We start from the raw sequence: 25,974 nt of genomic DNA, 5'->3' as shown, positions 1-25,974 counted from the left end.
ATGTCACCTGGAATCAGGAAATCAGTTTAAATTCACAGTCATAACAATAACTCATAGAAATAGCATTTAACGTATAAAGCAGTGTATGTATGATGTCTAAAATATTTTCTAACTCAAAATGTATTGTCATGTATAAAATTCTGCTGTACCCATGTCAAACATGTTTTAAAAGTCATTACCCATGATCAAAATGTAGCAATATGTAATGGTATAAGTCAAATCATTTTCTCCATATTACTCTAGAAAGTGACATGACTGCCAGAGAATTATTGCTACATTATTTTTTAAAATGATAGTGATGCTTACAGTGGAGACAATCATATAATAAATTCCTGCTTTTAAAACAAAAGCTGTAACATTTTCTTACCCAGTTAACTCTAAACTTGAGAGAATTATTACATTTTTTGTCAAAGCAATAGGAAAGCTGAAACAACAATGAAATTACTAAACCTTGCTATAATTCCTACTGACATGCTTTTTCCAGACACCACAGATTTTGAAAAGGCCTATACAAGTAATATCTGTTATGCATCTTCTAACAATTTTAATGGAAATAAAGTAGGAACCTTAAGTTTTATCCAACTACAACACATAGGTGACCAAGAAGCATTTTTAAATTGTCTGGGATTCATACAAAATCTAGTTATTTTTAAATGACATAATAGAATATTTTTGAAAATTTATCTTCTTTGTAAAGTCAGTAGAGGACACTTATTGGACAGTTATTAAATACTCAATTCCTATTCAAATCTACAAACTGCTCCTTGGAAAATGTGATAAGATGTTTCCTAAAGACTCCAGCTTTGGCAAGCCTTTGGGAATTTCCCACTGGACTCTCAATGATCCCTACAAGTTGGACTGGACTCAGCTGCATTGGACTGGATTTCACCAGCTTCTAAAACTGGATGAGCCACTTTTTAAAAAAGATAATTTTCTTTCTATATTTACACATATGGTTGTCACTGCTTTTTCTTCTGTAGACAACACAGGCTGTCACCCTGAACATGGTCTTTCCTTTGGGTTTTATAATTTCTAGCTCTTTGCACATTATATTCTACTTTGTCTTCATGAAGTGCCTTTTGGAAGTATCCATTTTGCTGTTTTACATCATCATGCATTCCACTTAATTTACCTGCTCTATGATGAAGAACAAGTTTCAATGTCTCTTCTGATATGTGCATTCTCTTCTGATAGATAGTTCAGTCTTTGAGTCATGTCCAGTCTTTTTATTGACCTTTTCCCTTTTTCTATATGAAATTCTTGATATCATAGCATAACTCATCGGGTCCCCAGTCATTAGTATTTATTGTGTCTAATCTATTCTTGAGCTGATCTCTAAATTCTGGTGAATGTACTCAAAGTCATATTTTGGCTCTTATAGACTTGTTCTTTCTTCAGTATCAACCTGAACTTGCATAAGACAAGTTAATTGCGTTCCCTGTTGATGCTTAGCTTTGTTTTGGCTGATGAGGCGAAACTTCTCTATTGCCTCTTCCCACAACTGTAGCCCGTTTTATTCCTGCTTATTCTGGTGAGGGGCACATGTATAGATTGTGTCTATGTTGTATTTAAAAAGGTATTTAAAAAAAGAAGTTAAAATTCTTCCAAATTTTATAATATAAGATTCTAGTTAATACTGTTACTCACTAGACCAGAAGAGCTTTTTCAGAGCAAATAACTTGACAGTATTCTTCTATTTATCCAACACTAAGTTTTGCATACATTTGAATAATAGTTGTATTATTTGATCTTCCTTGTAAGTCAATATTACCCTTTCCCATACTACATCATACTTCAAGATAGATTTTGAAATGTTCTTTTTGATGATGGTGCCATTCCTTTGGAATTTGTTTTTATTTTTTATAAATCATTTTATTGGGGCTCATACAACTCTTATCACAATACATACGTACATCAATTGAGTAAAGCACCTTTATACATTCGTTGCCCTCATCATTCTCAAAATTCGCCTTCCACTTGGGTTCCTGAAATCAGTTCATTTTCCTTTTCTCCCTCCCCCTCCCTTCCCACTCTCCCTTCCCTCATGGACCCTTAATCATTTATAAATTATTAGTTTATCTTATCTTACACTGCCCGGCATCTCTTTTCACCCACTTTCCTGTTGCCCATCCCCCAGAGAGGAGGTTACACACAGATCCCTGAGATCTGTTCCCCCTTTCTACACTCCATTCCCTCCCGGTATCGCCACTCTCACCGCTGGTCCTGAGGGGTTCATCTGTCCTAGATTCCCTTTGTTTCCAGATCCCAACTGTACCGCTGTGCATCCTCTGGTCTAACCAGGTTTGCAAGGTAGAATTGGGATCATGATAACTGGGGTGGGGTGGGGGGGGGCGAATCACTTAAGAACTAGAGGAAGGTTTTGCGTTTCATTATTGCTACACTGAACCCTGAGTGACTCATCTCCTCCCCACTACCCCTCTGCAAGGGATGTCCAGCTGTCTACAGATGGGCATTGGGTCCCTATCATACACTCCCCTCATTCATGATGATGATTTTTTTTCCCTCCTTTGTTGCTTGAAACCTGGTCCTCTCGACCCTTCATGATCACACATGTTGGTGTGCTGCTTTTATGTGGGCTTTGTTGCTTCTGGGCTAGATGGCCATTTGTTTACTTTCAAGCCTTTTAGTCCCAGCTGGGCACCATCAACTTTCTTCACCACACTTACTTATGCACACATTCGTCTTCAGCGTTTATGTGGGGAAGGTAATCACACAATGATGGTTTTTGTCCTTTGGTGTCTGCTACCTCATCCCTTCAACACCTCGTGTACACCCAGGCTTGTGTGTTTCTTCTCTGTGGGCTTTGTTGCTCCTGAGCTAGATGACCACTTGTTTGCCTTCAAGCCTTTAAGACCCCAGATGCTATGTCTTTTTGATAGCCGGGCACCCTTAGCTTTCTTTACCACATTTGCTTATGAAAATGAACTGTTGACCTTGAAGTTAACAGTTTTACACACACCGAACATTGTCACAAGGCCCTCTTTAGGTCAAGGTAACATATATGCAAGGATTATGAAAAGACATATAAAATAAACCTTTCTTTTAAAAATTTTAAAATACTGCAATTCCATAAATAAATAATAATTATTTATTAGTATTACTTCATAGCTGATAAACTTTTTTTAAAATGACATGGCTAATAATTGACTAATATTGCTAATTACTTAAACTCATTGTTTTCAGGAACCAAAACAACACCAAAAAAGCTCTTCTTAGAATCAAATGGGACAATCTTATCTCATCTCAGAGATTCTACATGTTTAAAATGTTTACATTTCTTGGGTTATTTTATGAATTCAATATATGTACTGGAATTGCTTATATTTATTTATTCATATTCAACGGATTGAATATTATTAACATAATAAATGGATTTGTAGTAAAGAAAATATTGAGGGAAATATTGATCTGTAATTCTCACTCAACTAAGTCGTCATGTGTGACAAAGTTTATAATTCATGTGCATCATTATAAAAAGGTGCCCCTCCCTTGTGGGTAGCACTTTTATATGGCTATCAAAAGATATAGCATCTGGGGTCTTAAAGGCTTGAAGTTAGATATACAAGCAGCCATCTAGCTCAGAAGAAGCACACCAGCCTGTGGGATCATGAAATGTCGATGGGATCTGGTATCAGGCATCTAAGACCGAGAAAAAAAACTATAGCCAAGGTGAATGGGAGTGAGGGGGACATGGAGTGGAGACCTAATGCCCATCTGTAGATAATTGGAAATCCCCTCACAGGGAAGAGATGAGCCAGCCAGGGTGTAGTATAGCACTGATGAAACACCTAACTTTCCTCTAGTTCTTTGGTGCTTCCTTCACCCCACGCTCATGACCTTAAATCTACACCACAAATCGAATTAGACCAGAGAAGCCACACTGCTGCAGATAAGAGCCCACAGCACAGGAAATCCAGGATAGGCAAACCCCTTAGGGCCAACAATGAGAGTACTGATGCCAATAGGATTAGGGGAGGGTTGGGGGAGAAAGGGGAAATCGATCACAAGGATTAATGTAGAATCCCCTCCCAGAGGGACAAATAATAGAAAAGTAGGTGAGGGATGATGGAAGACAATATAAAATTTGGAAATAATAATCTGTAATTTAGCAAGGGTTTGTGAGTGAGGGTGGGTGGGGAAGGGAAGGGGAAGAAATGGGGAGCTGATATCAGGGGTTCAAGTGGGAAGAGAATGCTTTGAAAATGATGATGGTGGCATATGTGCAAATGTGCTTGACACACTGGATGAATGTGTGGATTGTGCTAAGTGATGTAAGAACCCCCAATAAAAGTATAAAAAGAAAAAAGAAAAGGAAACATATTCATGTATTGTTATATTACAATACATAATTCTGTGAAAATGTTCTGTCAAAATAGTTCTGAGTTATTTTCTATGATTTCAACCTTTAATAATAAAGTAGGAGTTATTAATTAATTTTAAAGCCAAAGATTGCTTATATAAGAAAACAGAAAAAATTTCCTACTTTATATTGGGTTACTGATTTGCCAATCAACATAACTTGCTAGCCAAAATTGCCACTCTACCTGTTTATTTCTACTTTCAAAAAAACTGATAGCTCATAAACAATAATGACTCGAGTTTTTTAACAGCAAACTTGTCAAAGGTTCTATGGACAGTGCAGACATGAAATCACTTACTAATTACATACTTTTGTGCATGTCATATTACCTTCCAGTGCTTTGTGTTTTCATATGAAAGAGAAATAACCCTTGCCTATGTATCTAGAGCCTCTTAAAATACTATTGGGGATTTTAAAGGGATTTTTTTGCTCCTACTAACAGTTAAATTTTTAAATTTTGTGAAGCCTGTATACAACTATTAAATGTAGATAGTAAGCTTTTGGTGAAAACCATACTGAGAGTTTTAAGACTAAGGAAATATTAATGTAAAATAAGTAGAATTATAATTAAAATGAAAAAAACTCCAGCATCTCTAAAAATAAATAATCATATTTCAAAGGGTACTGGTTCCTTGAGATTTTAAAAAGCCATATTTTGTTTTGCTAAATTATAAAGTAGAATATTTAAGAAGTCTAAAGTCAAAAAATATTGACTGATAGTAAAGTGAACAGGAACCTAAGGTGTTGGGTATATTTGCTTACATTCTTGTGGTGTATTATTATTTTTGTGTACTATTTTTGTTTCTTTTGTATTTTTGTTGATTTGATATATAGAAACCTATAATCATATTGTAACAAAAATAGATAATGACTAAATTTATATTTATTAGTTTTAATAGAATTCAATTTTATATGACTATATTTTTGAATATTTAAGAATTAGAGTGAAAATAACATAGATTAAAAGAAAATATGTGTCACTGATGGTTTAAGATCATGAAACCTTTACTGACACTATAATTAAAGGCACTATAGTTGATATTTCTAGAAACAAGAGAATATATCTAGAAATATTTTAAATCAACAGAATGAGCAAACTTAAATGGATGTCCAAGTAGCTGATGGCATATTAAACTGTATTAATAGCAGTGTAAATGTGTTGTATAAAGAATCTTGTTGCTTTTAGGTTCCTTTGATTCAGTTACAACACAAAGCGAACCTATGTATAACAGAAGGAAACCAAGCTGAGTCCACCACTACCCTTAAAATTATTATGTCTGTCCCATTGTTCCTGCTACTATATCAATCCATCAGAAAGACAACGGAATACTCTACTTTATTTTCTGATAGAAAGGCCTGCTTATATTTATATCATCTTTTCCTTATAATTGACAAAAGGGAAATACTCTGGAGAAAAAACCCCAGCATAAAAACAATGATTTAATATTCAAATTAAGCAGTGGCACCACTAGGGGAATGCAAATGTTATTGAGCATATCAATGACATTTTCAGAGTGAGCAGCAGCACAATTACTGTCTATAGTTGTTTGTGTGCAGGATTATATCAGAAATTTATATATTAAAAAACACCTGTATTTGTTATAATAATGAAAGTTACTTTCAAATCTGTTGTTTGTCATATATCTAAAAGGTTAAACATTATAATAATTTATTTTTTGAATCTTTAATGAACTCAGGCCAGAACTCAAATTATTACCAAATAACAATGATATTTCAAAAGACTTAGTTTCATATACTTAATTTACAAGCACACTCTGCTGTTTATGGTATTGCTTTTGTTTTATAGTATATCTTGTCCAACCATCTTCTTTTTTTCTACTATATTGTGGTAATTAGTTTTTGTGAACCTATTACACTAACTTTTTTGAGAACAAGTAATAATTATAGGAAATCCAAGATATAAAATTTAAAAATTTCCACTGATTTACAAATAATTTTGTAAATAATATTATATAGAAAACATTTAAAGAATTGTATAGCTATTGTTCATTGTTGTTATTGTTGTTAGGTGCAGTCAAATCACGGTCTACTCATAGTCACACTATATTCAACAGAAGTACATACCACCTGGTCTGGTGCTATTTTAAAAATTATTGTTAGGTTTGAGCCCATTGTTCCAAACACTGAGTCAATCCATATCATAAAGGGTCTTCCTCGTTTCATCTTCCCCTCTACTGTTAACTTAATGGTGATGAGTTTGGCTGCTAACCACAAGGGTGGTAGTTTAAAACCAACACTCAAGAAACATGAGTCGTTATACTCCCTTATGAGTTTCAATCTCAGAAATCTACAGGGGCAGATCTAGCCTTGATTTTCTGGACATCCTCTTATTAATTTACAGCTTTATGGAATGGTGATCTGAGCAAGATATCTGAATAATAGCTAGGTGTTTGAATTTACTCAGGCTTGAATTGTGTCCCAGCATGTGGTCTACTCTTGAAAATGATACATGCGAACTTGTGAAGAATGTGAATTTTTTTGTGTTTGGATGGAAAGTTTTGTAAATGTCTATCAGGCCCAGTTGCGCGATTAAGTTGTTTAGCTCTATAGCCTCTTTGCTGAGCTTCCTTTACAAGGATCTGTCTTTCTCTGACAGCAGAGTGTTAAAGTCACCCACTATGATTGTTGAATCCGTGATTTCTTTTTTTCATCTTTTTAATAGTTTGATGGAATTCACCGCACAATTATTGGGTGTGTAAATATTCAATATGCTAATTGGTTCTTGGTTTACTGAGTCTTTGAGCATTATGTAGTGTCTCTCCTTATCTCATTTTATGGTATGAACCTTGAGGTGCCTTTTGTCGGAGATTAAGATAGCCACGCCTACTTTTGTTAAGTTCCCATTTGCTTGGCATACTTTCTGCCAGCCTTTTATTCTTAGCATATTATTGTCTGTCTGCTTATGAGGTGTCTCTTGCAGGCAACAGATTGATGGATTATGTTTTCTGAACCAGTCCTCCAGCCTTTCTTTTAATGTATGAATCGAATCCATTGGAATTTAGAGTTATTATCACAATCGGTGGATTCATAGTTGTCATGCCCTGTCTTGTGTTTTGGATGTTTTCCTATATCCCTTCATATCAGTGTTCTGTGTTTGAGTGGGGAAATTCTAATTTGTCTTATTTTCCCTCCGAGGCACTATTGTCTTGGTAATTATTGGCAAATTGGCTTCTGGATGGAGATGGGCTTTATGGTGGTCTCTTGGTTGTTCTTGGTGTAGGTTGATCTTCTGGCCAGAATAAGTCAGCTAGTATGTTCCACAGGGTTAGGTGTCTTGCAGCATATTCTTTGAGTCTTTCCTTGTCCTGGAAGACCCTTATCTTAACATCTATCTTAATGGATAACTTGGCAGGATAAAGGATACTGGAGGGTGATATTTTTTTTTTCTTTCAGCTTTTGGAAGATGTTGCTACACATCCCTCCTCCTCTTTATGGCACCTGTTGATAGGTCTTAGCATATTCTTACCTTAGCCCTGTTGTATGTGACTGTATTCCTTTCTCTTGATGCTCTTAAAATTTTCCCTTTTTCTTCAAATTTGGATATTTTTACTATTATGTAATGGTCTGTTCTTCTTGGAGTTTTGTCTACCTAGTGTCCTTTCTGCTTCCTGTATGAGCACCTGTTTCTTCCTCATTAGGGTGGGAAAATCTGGCTATCTTGACTGTCGAATTGTGTTTTGCTCCAGTAAACCAATTATTTGAGCATTATTCCTCTTCATAGCATCTGTCATTGATCTCAGGTTATCTTCTGCTTCTTTAATTTTCCTATCTGACTCTTTTCTGCTTGCTTAGGTCTGTTTGAGGGTTCTCAAAATCACTGATATGGTTCTCTACCTCCTCAAGCCTAATGATTAATTCTGTGGCTTTGTGTGTGATTTCTGCTACCTCCTATGTCAGCCCCTGTAGTTCCCTTTGGTGTGGACTTCATCTCCTCTGTTGTGGACTGCATCTCTTCTATTATTGCATCCTTATTCTGGGTTGCTTCCCTCAGCTCCTGTGTTACTGTGAGCAGACTTTTGAAATTTCCTTCTGTGACAGATCTATATCTTATTTTTCTATGAGAGACATTAGCTCTACCACTGTGTTTTGTCTCTCTGGTTTGTTTTGTTGTTGTTGTTGTTGTTGGGAGAGATGTGGTCTGTTGATTTTTTCTCAATCTTTTCATAGGCCCCATGTTTCTGGGAGACAAGGGGACCTTATCTGTGTTACTATTAAGGATGCTTTCAGCGGACTGCCTATATCTACTATGGAGATGGGTCAGACTACCATGTAGGCAGACTTCCCCGATGGATTAGTGGTCAACAATGGTGAGAAGTTTTAGTGGCTGGAGTGGGGACTGGAGCCTCAATGGATGCCCATAGGCTCCTTTGACCTGGTCTGTCAGGGAACCCTTAGAAGTCCTGTTTTAATTTAATAAAAAATATTTCTAAATAATCAGTAATACATTTAGGAGGAAAATAAAGGGGAGAAAAAGGAAAATCTGTAAAAGCGGAGAAAAAAAGAAGGAATAATAAAAATGAAAAGAAAAAAAGAGAGAAAAAGAAAACCTATAAAAAGTGACAAAAATGAAGTACTAATAATAATGAAAAAGGAGGAAGAAATATGAAATAAAAAAAGAGAACAGAAAACAAAGAAAGAAAAAGAGACTAAAAGAAAAGAAAAACTAGCAGGAAAATACATATATTTTACCCCTCCTTTTCCTTCCAATTTCTAGAGAAGCCTAATAGAAGGCAGAGGTGGGTGAGGCCTTGCTGCCACAGGAAGTGGTGCTGATGTAGGGCTCTGGAGGCAGGCTATGTGAGGGGAAAATGCTCTCCAGACCATGCGTGCACTCCCCAACCCCCTGCAGGCCTGTTAAGCCAGTGCGCAGAGGCTCCATCGGTGGGAGACGCACCTCAGCAGCAAGCGTTATTCACCAGCCTGAAAGAGCTGGTGCCACAAGGGGTGTGGTGGGAATCGCCGGCCTCAGTGCCCACCTCCTATGCCAGGCGGAACGGGCTGGGGCAGGCAGGCTTAGAAGCTGGCGCTGGGTACCCCTCAAGGCACCGCAGTGACGTGGGTCAGCTGGAGTGGACAGAGCTGCTCTCGTGGGGACTGTGAAGCCATGTCGTTAGGCTCTGTAGCAGGCAGGAACGCTTATCTTTTGAGGCGCCGGCCCTGTGAACAGCGCAGCCTCCATAGTGCGTGGGCCGAGCTGGGAATGGACAATGGCAGTGCAGAGGGAAACAGAGGGCTATGGCGCCCACCCTCCGCACTGGGAGGAATGCGCTGTGGCAGGTAGGCTTAGCACTCTGCGCTTGCAGCGCTGGATACCCTGCAGGGCACCAGAGTGGACAAAGCCGGCCTGACTGGAGAGCAAAGCTGTGTCATTGGCCTTCTTAGTAGACAGGAACGCCCCTTGTTCTGGCCGCCAGCGCTGTGAGTGGCACAGGGTCTGGGCTGTGGGAGCGCCCACCGCATGGGGAGGAACTTGGTGGGGCAGGCGGGCTTGGTGCTCTGGGGCACAGGCACAGGGCTCCGCAGGGGTGTGGACCAACCTTAAGTGGCTCCAGCGGAAATGCATCAGTGTGGGTAGAAGTGGGATGGGTTTTGGAGGCAGGCTCGCGCCAGCAAGAAATGCATAGTGCTGGCAGCTGAGAGTGCACTGCAGTATGGGCTCCAGGCAAGGAGCAGAGCAGGAGCAAAGCTGATGGGAGCGGGTGGACAACTGGGGTGCTGGTGGTGAGATCCCGGGAAGCAATGGGGGTGGATCATCCCCTGTTCAGGTGGCCCAGCCAGACACCGGTAGATTGCAGGTCAGTTTCCAGGACCCTGGGTGAATGGACGGAGGGACCTGAGCCCAAGGGCAGATCGCTGCAACATGGGGAGAGAGAAACTGTGAGAAAGTGAAACTTCTCTCCTAGTGGGGTTCCATGATTGAGCAGCTGCTGTAGGAGGTCCCGCCACAGCTGCACATGTCTTGGCAGAGCAGCCAAGCAACTCCTGGCATGGAGGCCTAGTCTGAGGGTGGAGTGGGTCTATTGCTGATCGAGGCAGTGGTGGCAGTGTGCACTGGGGTCTCTCAACCTGAATAGCCTAGATGTCCCAAGGATGGGATCCTGGATAACTGAGGCCCCGGCTTAGAACAAATGCATGAGGTGGGGTGTGGCGCTGTCCAAGGGAGATTTTTTCACTCTCCAGACTCCTTCCACTCAGCTACCTGGACACTAAACCCGCTTTGTTCAAAAGAGCCCACATAGTGTGTGGCTCACCTGGTCTGCCATCTTCCTTCCCTCCCATGAAGAAAAATTTAATAAAAAAACAAGAAAAAAAGAAATGATCGATGTGAATGCCTGAAAGGAACCCAAAACTTACTGTTATTGGTAGAGTAGCAATAGCAAATGGAAAAAAAAATGATAAAGTCAAAGAAAATTTCAAAGGCAGCTGTAAAAACAAAGCAAAATATTTAACAAAATGTAAACCATTACAACAAAGACCTTGAGTTAGAAAACCAAAAGGTAATTATTCTCTCAGTATATCTTAAACTGAGAACTCTTAAGAAAAATTACTTATTGTAATATTGATTTATTGTGTCAAAATATTCACTTAAGACAAATGGGTGCATAAGCAAATGTGGTGAAGAAAGCTGATGGTGCCTGGCTGTCAAAAGATATAGCATCTGGGTCTTAAAGGCTTGACGGTAAACAAATGGCCAGCTAGCTAAGAAGCAACAAAACCCACAGGGAAGAATCATACCAGCCTGTGTGATCATGAGGGGTGAAGGGATGAGGTATCAGGCATCAACGAACAAAAATCACATCACTGTGAATGAGGGGGAGTGCAGAGTGGGGACCCAAAGCCCATATTTGGGCAACTGGACATGTTTTTCAGAAGGGTTGCAGGGAGGAGACTAACAAGTCAGGGGGCAGTGTAGCAACGATGAAACATACATCTTTCCTCTAGTTCTTAAATGTTACCTCCCCCAACTATAATGATTCAATTCTACCTTACAAATCCAGCTGGACAGGAGGATGTACACTGGTACAGATGGTAACTGGAAACACAGGGAACACAAGACAGATGAACCCGTACCAGTAGTGAGAATTGTGATACTGGGAGGTTGTGAGGACCGGTAGTGAGAATTGTGATACTGGGAGGTTGGAGCAAAGGTGGGGTAGAAAGAGGGAACTGATTACAAGTATCTACATATAACCTCCTCTCTGGAGGTTGGACAGCAGAAAAGTGGGTGAAGAGAGACATTGGACAGTGTAAGATATGACAAAATAATAATGACTTGTAAATTACCAAGGGAGGGTTCATGAGGGAGGGGGGAAAAGGGGAGGTAGGCGAAAAAATGAGGAGCTGATGCCAGGGGCTCAAATGGAAAGCAGATGTTTTCAGAATGATGATGACAACAAATGTGAAAATATGCTTGACACAATGGATGTATTGATTGTGATAAGCATTGTATGAGCCCCCAATTAAATGATTAAAAAATAAAATTAAAATATTAGATGATGCAAAAAACTTTTAAAAAATATTGAAAGAAGATACAGAATCAGTATACCAAAAAGAACTAGTCAACATTGCACCATTTCAGGATGCAGCATATGAACACAAATCAATGATACTGGAGGAAGAAGTTCAAGCTGCACTTAATTCATTAGATAGAAATAAGACTTCAGGAACTGATGGAACACCTGGAATTGTTTGAATCTAAAATGTTTCCACAGCTGTTGAAGCACTAGAAACACACTCTCGTTTATGCCAGGAAATATGGAAGACAGCAACTTGGCCAATTGATTGGAAGACATCCACATCTGTGCCCATTCAAAAGAGTGGCCCAAAGATGGCTCAAATTATAGAATATCATTACTATCATATTGCAAGTACAACTTTGATGAAGATCATTCAACAAAGGTTACAGCAATGTATTGACTGAGAGCTGCCAGAGATTGTGACCAGATTCAGAAGAGAACGTGGAACCAGGACTATTAGGGCAGCTGTTAGATTTTTGGCTGCAAGCAGAAAATACCAGAAAGATGTTTACCTGTGTAATTCTGATTATGCCAAGTCATTTAACTGTGTAGAGAAGAATAAACTATGGGTAGCCTTGGCAATAATAGGCACTCTAGCACACTTCATTGAGCTTATGTGGAACTCGTGCACTGTGAAGAGACAGTTGTGAGCACAGAATAAGAAAATACTACACAGTTTAGATTTGAGTAAGGAGTGCATCAGGATTGTATCTTCCCAACATACTATTTCAATTTATACTGAGAAAATCATCATAGAACATGTGGTATATGAGGAAGAATGTAGCTTCAGATTGTAGGAGGAGCTATTAATAACCTTAGGTATGTAGATGATACAGACTTGCTTGCTGGGATTGAGGAAGACTTGAAGCACTTGCTGATGACGATCAAGGTTGCAGCCTTCCATATGAATGAAAACTCATGTAAAGAATACCAAAAATCAAGATCTCTTTAGAGCATTCAAAATCAAGGAGGTTACTTTGAGGTGCATCTAATCGAAGTAGTCATGATATTTTCACTTGCCTCATATGCATGTGAATATTGGACATGGCATAAATTTGCATGAAGTAGAACTGATGCATTTGAATTGTGGTGCTGCTGAAGAATATTGAAAGGAAAATGGACTTCTAAAAGAACAAGCCAATGTGTGTTGGAAAAAGTACCGTCAGAGTGCTTAGTAAAGGGAAGGACAGTAAGACTTTCTCTTGTTTGTTTTGGACATGTTGTTGAGAGAGGCCAGTCCCTGGGGAAGCACATCAAGCTTGATAATGATAACGGGAGCGAAAAGGAAGAAGACCCCCTAGGAGATGGACTGACACAGTGGCTGCAGCAGAGGGCTCCAGCATAGGAAGGGCTATGAGGATGGTACCAGATGGGGCAATGTGTTTGTTGGGTCACTGTAGGGCAGACCCCACTTGATGGCACCTAACAACGACATGAGCGACGGTCTCCCTCAGTCCATGTTCTATTCTGAAGCTGGCCTGAACCTTGGGCAGCTCTCTGTCAGTGTACTGCTGTTGCTGTTATTGGATGTCTTCAGTAATTTCTTATTATCATGTAAGATCAAAGACATCATTACATAATTTGGCCATTTTATTGGGTCGCCTTTCTTTGGAATGGGTAAAAATATTGACCTCTTCCTGTCAGTTGGCCAAGGAGTTGTCTTTCTGATTTCTTGACCAGATAAGTGAGGACTCCCAGTGCTCATCAGCTTGTGGACACATTTAAATTGCTCTTCTCTCAGTCCCTGGAGTCTTGCTTTTGGCTAATGCTTTCAGTGCGGCTAGAACTTCTTCCTTCAGCACCATGGGTTCTGGCTAATATGCCATCTTTTGAGATGGTGGAATGTCAATGACTAGTCTTTTTGGTACAATGATTGTATTTTTCCATATTATTTTGAAATTCCCTACATTCTTCAATATCTTGCTCATGGGATTTTTCAAGATTACAATTTGAGTCTTGATTTTATTCAATTCTTTCAGAATAAGATATGCTGGCTGTGTAGATCCCAAGTTTTGTCTCTTGGTTTGTTTTGTTTGTTGTACTGTGATACCAGAAAGGTCACCCAAAATGAATAGGAAGTGGAGCTTACGGGCTAAGAATTGAGGAGGAAGAAGGGATCAGCTGACTGCTTTGGAGGAAGTAGCCTCTGAAAGCTTGTACATAGCTTCTAATGCTGATGGAGTAGGTTAAACATGAACATATGATGATTTCTCTGCTTTTTATCATATATATATATACATATATATATACACAGTTTGGATTATATATACATATGCATCCATACATATAATATATATACTCATGTATAAGCCGAGTTTTTCAGTACGTTTTTAAAATTAAAAGAACATTTTATTGAAGACTCTTACAGTTCTTATAATAATCCATGTATCAATTGTATCAAGCATATTTGTACATCAGTTGCCATCATTATTTTCTAGACATTTACTTTCTATTTGAGCCCTTGGCATCAGCTTCCATGAGCTTCCCCCCCCCTTAGCTCTTTTTTTAAAATTGTTTTATTAGGGGCTCATACAACTCTTATCACAATCCATACATATATCAATTGTGTAAAGCCCATTTGCACAATCATTGCCTTCAGCATTCTCAAAACATTTGCTCTCCACTTAAGCCCCTGACATGAGCTCCTCATTTTCCCCTGCCTCCCTGCACCCCTCCCTCATGAACCCTTGATAATTTATAAATTATTATTTTGTCATATCTGTCCGATATCTCCCATTCACCCACTTTTCTGTTCTCTGTCTCCCAGGGAGGAGTTCACATGTAGATTCTTGAAATTAGTTCCCCTTTTTATGCAGTTTTTGTGGTAAAATTAGGTGCCTTGGCTGATATTTGGATTGGCTTATACTTGAGTTTATACGGTATATCTGTCTATCTATCTATCTATACATAGATAGATAGATAGACCGAGTGAGAGGGGGTTTAATTTTATTATTTATTCATTTATTATGAGGTTATTGTATTTTATTTTTGTTACTGTTATGGGGAGGGGATGTATGTGTGTTTCTTTATGCCCAAACCCACAAGTCCAACATTAACTCATATGTCCAACACCAATCCACAAAATCCTCCTCCATCTCACAAAACACACACTATGACACCAACTGCAGGAGGAAAGATGAATCAGTGAAAACGTAAGCATCTCAGCACTGGCAGGGGTCTCCACATGACTGTTCCAGCACCCAGAGCTGCATCAGAGTAGATCCATGCAGCTTCTCCTCAGAGATGTCTTGCAAGAAGTGAACCTTGCCAGCTGAAGCACAGAACTGGCTAAGGCAATTGTACCCTGGTCCGACCATCACAAAGCAAGAGACCCAAGAACCAGAAAGGTGAGGCTCAGTGAGCCATTTATCAGCCATGTGTTTATCAGCCATGTTGGCATCACAATAAACTATATCACAGCACCACTAGGTCCACAAGACTTTCCATCCACTAGCCTGTTATTTTCCTGCATTTAGCATCATTACATGGCTTCATGAATCTAAAGAAGAATTTATGGACCATTATTGCCATATGATGTCATATTAGACTAATGGATTTGATCTGGAATTTATGGACTAGTATCGACATATGGGGCAATTTGCAACTTATGGACTTGATCTAGGGGCTGGGTATTTTCTTAATATACAATTACTCTTTGATATAAAGTTCTTTCTCTTACACACATATTGTCTATGAATTTGTTTCTCTAGTCAACCCAGACTAACACAGTAATGTTGTCATTCCTTTGAAGCAATTTTTCAGCATATTTGGGTCAGTGTATTGAGGTACTTTCAGGTGACTTGCATTTTAATCACACTAATTACTTTGAGGTATTAAGAGATCCATGAAGCAAAAAAAAAAAAATCCATTGGAGCTCAAAGGGTTCCTAAAATAAAATCATTATCCTTCCATTGTATTTTCTGAGCCTTGTGCTACCTGAAAGTACATGAAAGATTTCAAATAGAATCACTGCTTCTCAGAAGAAGTCACAGATGAAGTCAGCTATTGGGTTCTAGGTCACAAAGTGGAGCTATTGGAAGATATATTAGTGCTTCCCTCAATTTAATAATAGTCCATCATTTTATATTGGACATTTTGCTGAATATCTATAGAAATAAAATTATTTTTTACAATGGGAAAATCTGTTGTGTAAGACCTATTTAAAGAGTTGAAGAGCAAGTGTTGAAGTCACTTTGAGTACAGGTTCACCTGATCCAAACCGTGCTATTTCCAATCTCCTCATATCTCTGTGAAAGTTGGACATTGATTATGGAAGACAAAGGAATTGATGTATTTGGAAAACGCTGCTAGTAAATAACAATGAAAGGACCATGGGCTGCTAGATGAACAATCAAATATGGTTTTGGAAGGAGCACGGCCAGAATTCTGGGAAGTCAGGATGGTGAGGCATCGTTTCAAGTAGTTAAGACACATTACAAAGAGAGACAAGTGCACGGAGAAGAACACCATGCTTTGTACAGTGGAAAGTGCATTAAAAAGAGGAAGCCCCTTCAATGGCATGGACAGAGTGACTTCAAAATTTGGCACAAAACAACAATTATGAAGATGGTGCAGTCCTGGGAAGTGATTGGTTGTTTTTGTGTGTGTGTGTGTTCTGTTGTGAGTGGGTTCACTATGGTTTGGAATGACTTCATGGCACCTAACAACAACAACTTATGGGAATATAGAAGCTGGACCAAAATCGATGCTCAATAGTTGGCTCAAAATATGGCCATGGTGACAGAAGCACAATGTGCATGAGAGCATTTAGATGGTCGAAGAAATAGAGGAAGCCCTTCCAGAAAGTAGATGGACAGTGTGGCTTCAGCCATGTGCTCAAACAGTAGTGAGAATGGCGCAGGGCTAAGCAGTGTTTCTTTTCTGTGTGTGAATAGAGTGCCCATGACTCAACTCCACCTAACAACACAGCTTTAGCCTTTCAGTTATTATTCTACATACAGTTTTTTAAATCATGGGAGAGCGTGAATGCAGTCCCCTGCTACCACACATTATGAAGTCAAGTTTCCCACATTTGGGGAAATCGCAGGGGTCAGCACATTCGGAGTGCAATGGATGAGCCTTGCCCTGGGAAAACCACCTTCGTGATCATCGTGTCTCACCTGCCAGGTAAGCATATCTGCATACAATATTTTATACGAGATATAGGAATGTTAGAGAAGATAGTTAAGTAGCTTAGAATCACAAGAAAGCAATTAGTAGACTCAAAATCATCATTCATATGTTCTAGAAATGCCAACAGGCCTATTTCACATTTTACAGTGTTAAACAACACAGGCACATCCTGTCTTCTCATAAAGATTAGTTTATGATTAATATCATATTTAACTTTATTGTTTCAATGAAGTTTAATCTCATAAAATATTTTACATGAATTAAAGGAGATGAATAAGGCAGGAAATTATTCTCCTCAATCATATACTTTCACCATTTTCATTTTTACAAGTAGTTTTTAACATGGTTATTATGCTTGAATCATTAAACATAGGACAGACAATAACAGTAGTGACAAACACAATCAAGGAGAGTTGCTTTTAATTAGTAACTCTTTAATAGTTATTGAATATCGGAAGAGAACTGGGTTTCTAGTGACATACGATCTTAGAGTTTTAAGAATGTCTCAGTAGGATATCAATTATACCATTCAATACTCTTTCAATTTCAAGTGATAGCAACTCTATGTGATATGGTCTGTGAGAAACCAGTTTAAAACACAAACAAAAAGGTTTATGTGAAGGACACTGGGCAGCTAATAGAATAAAGGCAGAGCATTGGGTTACATCAGACTATAAGGAAATGCAACTTGTTTCTGTTTACATCTGTGATTTTGATATACTTTTCATGATTTTAATTGTTTTTTTTAAAACATTTCTGGTAGTTCTGAATTATTATCTTAAAATATTAATAGTAAACAAGAATAATTTCTTTGAAAACTACTAAGGAAAATGTCAAGGCTTAAGTGCTAATTCCAAGGCACAGTCTTCCCTGATCAGTCATTTTGTTCGCGAAATTGTACACTATAGTGATGTTATCTTGAGTCGCATAAAGAAGCCCCTGGGTGCAAACAGGACAAAGGCTGGGAAATGATGTAGGACAAGGAAGTATTTCGTTTTGTTGTACTTAGGACCAGTACAAGTCAGAAGGATTCACGGTTGTCTCACCACAGTATAGTGTGCTGTCTCACTGTACACCACAGTTTTGTTTACCATAAAATAATAAAGAAAAGATTATTTGAGATTCATAGAATCAGTATCAGTCTGTAGAGAACAGTGATCACATATATGTGTTTTTTCTTAAATCACTATTAATTTATATTTTTCATCTAATTTTAGTCAGATAATTAGTTAAGCACAATAAAATCAAGGTTAAAATAAGCACTGAATTAACTTTGGGTGAAGATAACTGTTTTGTAAAATAATTTTCAACCACGGTGTAGAATCCTTAGTCAATCTGTGCTGTCACGGCTGAGCAATCGACATAAACTCTTAACAATCATTGTTTTTCTCATTTTCTTTGTGACTTTTAAATATGGAACACCAACATTTGGTTAATGAGTGTCTTTTACATAAAGTTACTAAATTGCCCATAATTGTCAACTGTGTAATGGTTTTATTTTTTGTTATGCTTTCCCCACCCCTCAACCAGAAATCTTTACTTTTCTCAGTTGTTGAGACCAATCACATCCTAGGAAATGGTTGTCATAGGAACTTAAATCACGAGTACTTCTCAATAAACATCTCAATACATGAATTGCAGAAGTGAAAAAAAGATCCTGAATTAACCGTTGCTAGCATGTAAAAGCAATGAAATAAACACAGTTCGGGGAGCACAAAGAAGACTAATTACTTGATAGACAAAAATATACATGTATATAGACACAGACACAGAGATAGATATAGAACACGCTCAGACTCATCTGTTTATTGAGAGTAGCTATGAATCAAAACTAATTCAACACTTAAAATAAAAAAACAAAAGCAAATCAAAATCAAAATGAACAAATCTATTTTTACAAAAGTACAGTCAAAATATTCCTTAGAGACAATGATGGTGAGTTTTCATCTCATTTAGTTTGGACATGTCCTCAGATGGGATCAAAGCACAGGGACAACATGAAAGGTGGAGACACTCAATGGAATCTATTGACACATAACTAACAAGGGGCTAGAAAATGAATGATTCTATAGGATCTGGAAGCTTTTTGTTTGCTATATAAAGACCTTTATGATTTGAAGCCAACTTAATTATATTCAGTAATAACAACAACAATAACATCTGTGTAAATATGTTCACCATAAGATGGATCTGATTAATTGCAATTAATAGCAACAACCATAATAATGAATTTCTGAGCATTGAAGATACTATGAGACTTTAGACAAATCTTTCACTTTACTCATGTACAAAAGAGAAATTTCTCCTCAGACATATATCAAATATTTATATAAGTCACTGTATTGGCACAAGAAATACAAAAATGTAAGGTATAAACAGCTAGCCCATGAACAACAAGGATCTAAACTGTGTGGTTTCATTTGTACATGGGGCTTTAAAATTTAGAAGAGTGATGGCTACTTGTATCAATTCGGAAAAATTTATTGATGAACCATGAAGACTAGAAATACTGGAAAAATTAACAAAAGTTAAAGCACGAATGCATAAAACATGTATCATACATTTTTATCATTTACTATCATAAATATCCAAAAGACATTATAAAAGGTTCAAATTTATCAAACTGTATTCATACAGAGTTAAGACCATACATAATAACATTTGAAATGGATAGAACATAATTATAACTATGCACTATTATATCATAATTGTATAAAATTAATTGTAATATGTACTATACAAATATAAAATTTTGTAGCTACTTGCTTTTGCTGTTGTCAAGATCTCAAGTATTGAAACTACCTACTTAAGATATCTTGTGACACTATATCTCTACATATGAAATAGTGCATTGCATTAAAAATATAAAATAAAAAGTAGCCTTAATCCCCTTGTATACTGTTCATCATAGATAGTGCAAGTCTTAAGTCCTTGAATGACACCATAGAATCCATAAGCAGTGGCATTACTGATGCTGGACATGCTTCCAAGTAACAAAAAAAATACATGATATTACTTAAAAAGTTGAATTGCTTTCTATTGAGATGTGCAACTTCAGGTTTCCTTCTAGTTTAAGATGAATCATTCTTCATAAGGACTATTGGGGAACAAAAAAGAGGTGGGGGTATGAGCTGTGAAGTCTGACACAGCAGTGCCAGCAGACACAGACCCTTGTACTATTTTAAAAATACCCTTTAAAAATACTTTTGTCTGGGTGCGGTGTAATACCTGGGGCACAGTGTGTATGCTAATGGGCTCTTTATGTTATCAGTAAGCTTTCCAATCAGCAGTATGCTATGAATAGTTAGGTTTTTGAGAGTCAGAAGTTATATACAGGTGTTTCATTGTATTGGAGGTAAATTTACATAGGAAGGCAATATAGAAATCAAGATGAGAATGTTACTTGTCTCACAGGGAAATTGAAGCAGGATTCAAAGGAAGATAAGAATGCACATTATGTAGAAGAAGTTCTAGCTAAGGACAATGAGGGAGGGAGTTTTATTATCAGAATCTATGGCAAAAAAACAAATGAGTTAAACATTTACAGATAAAGAAAGGATATTTAGACTAGACCAACTCAGGAAGAAACAAATGACATACCAGGGAGGAATAAGACTTTCTGAGCTAAATTGAAGGATTAACAAGCAATCATTTTTGTTTTTCTTGTGACATTGCTATTTTGTTTTGCAATAAATCATTATTTCGTGGGAATAGTTTTTTTTTTTAAATAGAGTTAATCCCAAGGTGTAGGAGACGAATGAGGCCCTAAATGTCTAACCATCTTGAGATATTATTCATCGGTGTTTTCTCCCTACTCCTCTCTTAAGTACATTTTCCCACATTCTTTGGTTCTGTGAATCACTGTAGCTTGCCATAGCAATTGACAAAACTCTGAGGAATTGACTTATGTAATGGGGGGTGCTGCTCAGTCCCAAATCCACAGGTCAGGCAGTGGTGAGGCAAGTGCAGGGTCCAGAGCCAATAGACAAAACTGTTCAAAACCCAAAGCAGGTCACGGTCCTTCCACCAAAACTCAGGGTGGAGGTCTGGCTTTCAGATGAATTGCTGTGTGTTAGCACCAGGTTTTTAAGCCCCATCAATAAGGGCGGCTAAAATCACACCCTTTACCAAGGTAAAAGCATGCCTGTCCTCAAGGAAACAAAGGTCGTGGTCTAGTTCCTACTCTCCATTAAGGAGAGGTCTTAACAAAGGGCGTGACAGCTCACATCATCCACCAAAGTTAGGTCTCAATTCCACCCCACTTGTGTCAATCAGCATGTTTGAGCATGTTCTTCAAAATGGGACCATGCCCACAGGTATAGAAAGTGCAGAACCATAATATATCATATAAAGACCCATGGTTTGAAGGGCCACATTAATTGACCATAACTGAACTTCATTGCTTTCTAGAATTTCTTGCAATTAGTATGTCAAAGGGAAGACTGTGATGAAAGACTAGGAAATATATTTCCCATGGAATTCAGGAAATCTCTGCCTAATCACTAGCTCAACACTAAACTAACAGAGCAGAGACTTCAATAACTGCATGCCAAACATGCTTTTTAGATTAAACTCAAAGAAATTATGTTACAATATGTTGTAAACTTTCCAGAAAACAAAACTCATTGTGTTGGTTCTGACTCTGACTATAGCATCCCTGTAGATCAGAGTGGAACTGCCTCTCTGTGTTTCCAGGACTACAACTTTTTATGGGACTAGAAAACCTCATTTTTCTCCTGCAAAGGGGCTTGGGATTTTAACTGGCAAGCTTAATTTCATAAACATTTTACTTACATGTGATATCAATGATATTGTTCTATAATTTTAGCATCCTGTTGGATCACTTTTCTATGAAATATGTACAAATATGTTTCTCTTCCTGTCAGTTGGCCAAATAGCTGTCTTCCAATTTCCTGGAATGAGTGAGTGCTTCCAGTGTTTCATCACCTTGTTGAAAAATTTCTATTAGTAGTTCATCCATTCTTGGAGCCATGTTTTTGGTTAATGCTTTCAGTGTAGCTTAAACTTCTTTCTTCATTACCATGGGCCCTGGATTATATGATAATTCTTGAATTGGGTGAAAATGGATTACTTTTTTTTGGTAAAGTGACTTTGTGTATTCTAAAAACTCTTAGGTAGCAAATATCTGATTTTATACGTTTCCAAATATTATATGAGAGATGCTTAACCACAGAGTTGATCTATCAGAAGAAAGTATTGGTGATGTTTTATATAGGTTATGAATTAAACATGATCCTTATAATTACTTAGCTATCCTTCTTTTTTTGTGATCTGATATAATTATTCCAAATTCTAACCCCAATGAAGTTAATGAGGTAAAATTTGAGGAATTTTTAATAATAGAGGATTAGGCTGTATTTCAAGTCATTTTCCTTTGATATAAAATATATTAAGCAGACGTGCAGAGATTGGGCTCCTGACCACCACAAGATACAAGAACTTGGCAGGGTCACATCCTTTGGGGTTTTAGCATTAAGAAACCCCTAGACCCAGGGAGGATTGATATTCAGACACATGGAGCTCTCCAAAAGAATTCTTGGCTCAGATACTGAAAGGAAACAGCTTCTCTCAAAGTCAACAGAGAAAGGGTGCTACCACAGTTGGTGCCTTGAATTTGGGCTTCTAGATTTCTAAACTGTGAGAGAATAACGTTTTCTTTTTTCTTTTTTTTAAAGTTTTTTTCTTAAAGTCACCAACTTTTAGTATTTCTATCATGACAGTGCTAAAAAGACAATAAGTCAGTGGAAATGACTCACCATGTAGAACAAAAATAAGAAGAATAAAATGAACAGAGCATTTGAGACTTGTGAAAAAACAATGACTGACAATGTAGATGTGGGATAAGGTTTTGGTTAGTTTGTATGTCACTTTAGTAGTCTATGGTTACCAATTATTTAGCAAAGTATTACTCGATTGCTTTCATGTGATTGAAGTAAAGATATTTAATTAAGAATTAGACTTCCTGAAATAAACTCCCAAGCCCAGATGACTTAACTGATTAATTCCACCAAAAATTTAAAGAGAAATCTTTCTCAAACTCTCACGAAAATTAAAAGAGAAAGACTCTTAACTCATCCTTTGAGGCCAGTATTTTTCTAATCCCAAAATCACACAAAGATATCACAGAGAAAACTACAGACTGATGAAATGCAAGCATGCTGCCACCAAGTTAATTGCAACTTGCCGTGATTCTAGGGCTAAGCAGAGATGCCTTATGAACTTTTGAAACTCTAAATCTTTATAGATGCAGAATGATTCATTTTTCTCCCTCAGAATGGCTGGTGACTTCAAACTGTCAACCTTTTGATTAACAACGCAAAGCTGAACCTACTCTGCACTCAAGTATCCTTAATTTAATATATATTTTAAAATCCCTCAGCAAACAAGCAGAGCAAATATATCAATATATAAAAATGGTTTAATTGCCCTCAGTAGCCGAGATGAGATTTGTCCCAGAATCCCAGCACCCGCGGTTAGTGCCTTTTCTGTTAGGTGCAGTTAAGCTGCTTCCTACACACAGTTTCTCTCTACACACAACACACCAAACTCTGCCCAGGCCTGGAGCGTACTCAAAATAGTTGCTATGTCTGAGCCTATCTGCAGCTACTATGCCAATCCATCTTCTTGGGGACCATCCTCTTTGTATGTCTTTCTTATTGAGCCTCTTCTTTGGTAAGCATGATGTCTTTAGGAACTATACCTCAAGAATGAGTGGTGTGGTAGTTACATAATTCCATGTCAACTGGAAGATAAATAAAAAGTGTTGGGGTTAAGTCAACCTGTCAATCAGGTTACAACCTGATGAGCCCACCTTGTAGGTGGGGCCTTCTCATAAGTAGGACCTTGGGAGCTTCCCCTTCTTTCTCTACGCTCACCTTCCTGCTGGCACCCCTTTGCACTGCCAGAGCCCTGCCAGATGCCCACCGCCGCCGGATCCACACTACTTTCTATCACCAACCTGTGATTTTCCTGCAGTCTGCATCGTTGCTTGTGACTTCGTGAGTCTGAAGGGGACTTTGGCACTAGTATTGAACTTACGGACGTGAGTTGAATTGGATTGGGATGTTTTCTTGATATATAATTATTTATTTATGTACATCTCTTTCTTCTTCTTTTTTGTATCTCCCACTGCTGTTTCAAACAGGTCTTTATTCAGAATAAGCGGTCCAAAAGACAACTGCCGAGGGCATCTCATGGAAGCGTTTACGCAGCTGGCTTCTTTTCTCCCGGCTGCTGCTTCTCAGCAGCGGGCTTCTTGCTAGCTGCAGCCTTCTTTCATGCCACAGGCTTTCCCGGCTTCTTCGCCATGGCTGCTTTCTTGCCTCCTTTCTTCCCCACCAGGGGCTTCTTGCTGGGAGTTCCCTTCTCAACAGATTTGACCTCTAATGCTGCTTCCGCCTTAGCCACTCTGAGCTTGTGATCGCGGGCTTGCCGGAGAATGGTGTTCCTGCGCGTGGTCTTTGCATAGGGATTGGGCTTCAACATAATGCTCGGGTTTTACAGTGGGTTCTTCTTCAGGACTCTGCGATGAATCTTCTCGCGTGGTGCTCAGAGGGCTCTTTGAGTCTCAGGGCTTTTCAAGATTCTGCTAAGGTCTGTGTCGATCATCTTGTGCATGGGGAAGTTACAGTTGCTCTTCAGGTGCCACACAGCTCATCCAACTTGCGAAAGGCACCTTCAGTCCAAATGCAAAACGCCTCACGTGCCCACCAGGAGCAACTTTCAAAACGTTCCATTTGCTGACATTGAGCAGAGTAATTCCAGGGATGTTCCTGAAGGCCTTGATGATACCATTGTCTTCGTTGTGGATGATGCATGGTCACCTGCGCTGGATCCGCTGATGGTTCCTCACTTTGCCCTTGGCCGCTCTCATTCTCTGGGACGCATAGACCTTTTTGATATCATTCCAGGCCTTACGTTTCTTAAGAAGCAAAACTGCCTCTTTGGTCTTCTTGTAGCTTTCTACTTTGTCTTCGACCACCAAAGGAAGTTCAGGAACTTCCTCAATCCGATGACCTTTACACATGACGAGGGCGGGCAAGGCAGAGGCAGCCAGGGCCCAACAGATGGCACAGCGCTTCTGAGTTGTGTTTACGCTCCGATGCCAACGGCGCCAGGTTTTGGTTGGTGCAAACATGCGACCTCCACGACACATATTTCCAAAAGCACCTTGGCCAGAGCGGTGGGTCCCACCACCCCGGACTCCAGGAATTCTCGCCACGGTTCGGCCAGTGCCCCAAGACTCAGCACTGGTCTGACGATCTGCCAATTCGCTGAGAGCTTAGGCTGCCTGTTATTCTTGCGCAGGTTAGTGTGAACAAAATTCACGATATCCGGGCGGATGGGAGCCTTGAACACAGCTGGCAAAGTAACATTTTTACCAGATGATTCACTCTTTTCAGAGTACACTGATATCGGTGGACGAGCACACGCCATGGTGAAGAGAGAAGGGCACGCTCTACATCTCTTTCTTACACATTTATGAGTGTCACAGGATTTGTTTCTCTAGTTAACTAGCCTAACACAAGTCGCAAAATATCCCCATCTTTGCTTCTTAGGAGCATTCTGGTTGTACATCTTTAAAAACAGATTTTCTTATTCTCTTGTCAGTCCATGGCATACTTAATAGTTAATATTATTTGCATTAGTTTTCTATTAATGTTGTGACAAGTTACTGCATTTAGTGAATTAAAGCAATATAAATGTTACCTAGCTACAGGTTAGGAGTTCAAAATTAGTCTCACTGAGTACAGCTGTGTCCCTTTCATAAACTCTGATATATCATAATTTCTTACTCATTTCGTTCATGTATTTTTTGTTCAACAGATTTCATCAGTACATAAGCCAAAGACTCTATTGGGTACCTGAAGTAGCTCATAGAATAAATCATCCATCTTAAGG

General features: G+C 38.5%; 1 non-coding gene and 1 pseudogene across 1 annotated transcript; both read right to left on the bottom strand.

Moving 5' to 3' along the window:
* Nucleotides 1-16,890: 16,890 nt before the first annotated feature.
* On the bottom strand, nt 16,891-17,054 carry LOC142443829 (U1 spliceosomal RNA). Its single transcript, XR_012783573.1, has one exon. It is a non-coding gene; the product is annotated as a U1 spliceosomal RNA (small nuclear RNA).
* A 7,222-nt stretch (nt 17,055-24,276) lies between these two features.
* On the bottom strand, nt 24,277-25,509 carry LOC142442441 (large ribosomal subunit protein uL4 pseudogene; annotated as a pseudogene).
* Between the last annotated feature and the right edge of the window lie 465 nt (nt 25,510-25,974).

The sequence above is a fragment of the Tenrec ecaudatus genome, chromosome 3 (genome assembly GCF_050624435.1).
Source record: "Tenrec ecaudatus isolate mTenEca1 chromosome 3, mTenEca1.hap1, whole genome shotgun sequence".
Classification (NCBI taxonomy): domain Eukaryota; kingdom Metazoa; phylum Chordata; class Mammalia; order Afrosoricida; family Tenrecidae; genus Tenrec; species Tenrec ecaudatus.
The sequence above is the reverse complement of the archived record's forward strand: the minus strand, read 5'-3'. Positions and strand labels throughout refer to the sequence as shown.